Source organism: Echinops telfairi, unplaced genomic scaffold, assembly GCF_000313985.2.
Source record: "Echinops telfairi isolate 266 unplaced genomic scaffold, ASM31398v2 ScPeMD7_7468;HRSCAF=8506_0, whole genome shotgun sequence".
Lineage (NCBI taxonomy): Eukaryota > Metazoa > Chordata > Mammalia > Afrosoricida > Tenrecidae > Echinops > Echinops telfairi.
The window spans coordinates 13819371-13821497 of record NW_022111369.1 but is presented as its reverse complement, the minus strand read 5'-3'; positions in this window follow the sequence as shown (position 1 = coordinate 13821497).

Genomic DNA, 2127 nt, shown 5'->3' with positions numbered 1-2127 from the left:
GTAGGTTACTTTGGGGGTTAAGGTGTGCCCGGCCCAAGTCACAGTGTTTTCCACGGCCTCCGTGCTATGTTAAGGTTGGACATTGAATAAAGAAGACCAAAGAAGCATCGATGCGCTGGAATTGTGGTGCTGGAGAAAAATACTGGAAAAGAACAAGTGAGTCTGTCTTGGAAGAAGCACTGCCATCATTCTCCTTTGAACCTTCTCCTCACACCTACTTTGGATATGGTATGAGATGTCAGTCCTTGGAGAAGGACAGCATGCTTAGTAAAGCAGTCCTCAGATGTTGTTGTTAGGTGTCCTTGAATTGGTTCTGACTCATAGCAACCCTCTGTCCAGCTGCATGAAACCCTGCCCGGCCCTGCACCATCCTCCCGATTATTGTCCTGTTGGAGCCAATTGTCTCGCACTATGTCATCCCATCAAGTCAAGGGCCTGCTCTCTTTCACTGTCCCTCCCCTTTTCCAGTTATGAAGTCCTTTTTCTTGGACTAGTATCTCCTGATAAGTTATTCAAAGTACATGAACTGAAGTCTCACTACTGTGCTTGCTTCTAAGGACCATTCTGGCTGTACTTCTTCCAAGACAGATTTGTTTGCTCTTTTGGCAGTACATAATTCTGTCAATACTCAAGCACCACAGTTCAAATGCATCAATTCTTCTTTGGGCTTCCTTATTCAATGTCCAACCTTCACATGTAATATGAAGCAATCAAAAATATCATGGCCTGAGCCAGGCACACCTTAGTCCTCAAAATAACATCCTTGTGTTTTAACACTTTAAACTGGTCTCATGCAGCAGATGTACCCAGTGCAATGTGTCCTTTGATCTCTTGACTGCTGCTGGCCTAGTGGTTATGTGTTGGACTGCTAATTGCAAGGTCAGATGTTTGAAACCATCAGTCGATCCATGGGAGAAAGATGAGGCTTTCTCTCCCATAAACAATTATAGTTTCAGAAACCCACAGGGGTAGTTCTATCTCAGAAGATAAGATGCTATATATTAAAATGTAGAAAGGTACTGCTGTTATAAAGGGAAACTAGGCGCAACATGAGTGACATCTAACAATGAAAGAGATGGAAACATAGAAATATAAGCTAATAAAATGTGGATAGAAATCTATTTTCCATAAAAATATCCAGAACTATGAACTGCCAAGCATCCCCCCCCCAACCCCACTTCTTTTGGTTAACAGTACACTCATTTCATTCTGTGAAAGACACCATTCCCTAGTGCCCATTCATCTGCTTTAGGCGAGGCTATCATTCTCCATCAGTGCTCCAGAGGTGACTGGCCAATGAGAGCACTCCTTTCCCTAGTCACGTTGATCATTGTGGATGATCATCTGCCTACCCTGAATCAGCATTGGTGTGTTTACTGGAACCAAGGGAAAAAGAGTTCCCTTTCTTTTGGTGCATTTTGGCTTCTACTTAATGGTGACAGTACTGTGATACCCAAAGTCTATCAAAGACTGAAGTAACCACAGAGTAAAACAGTATCTCAATATGGAAAAAGAAAATTGACAAATTAATGACCATATTGTTGATATGCACTTATGCCTTTGTGGCTGATTTATGCTGTAACAGAAATATCACTAGTGAGTGGCTCTAGAAGTCCTTCTGTAGGGGTAGTCTTTGGGGTCCCTTGGCATTTTTTCGCCCCTGTATCTCTATGTGTATCTCTGCTCTTTTGAGAACCAAGAAGTGATTAGATTTAGACCCCATCCTCCTCTGGTATAGAGAAGAAAAATCCTATTTCCAAATAAGGCCATCAAAAAGAGTCCAGGATTTTAAAATATTTTAATTCATGTTTTCTTTGGAGGGTGGGGATGGGGGAATACAATTCAATCCATAACAACCTGGAAATAGAGTTTCCCATTTCTGATCAATAAAGTGCATTATTCAAACTGATACAACAGCTTGAAAATCATATTAGAAAGAAATTTACCCTCTCTGAAATGCCAAAATGTCATCAAGTTCGTAAATAACCAAAGTTTAATCAGAGTCCTATGACTGAAATTCATATTTCAATAGAAGAATGACGTTCGAGCTTTCTATTGGCAAAGCACAAGGGTGTGGTGGTTAGGACCTCTGTGATTGGCCACTTTCTTGTAGGCATGTAGACCAAG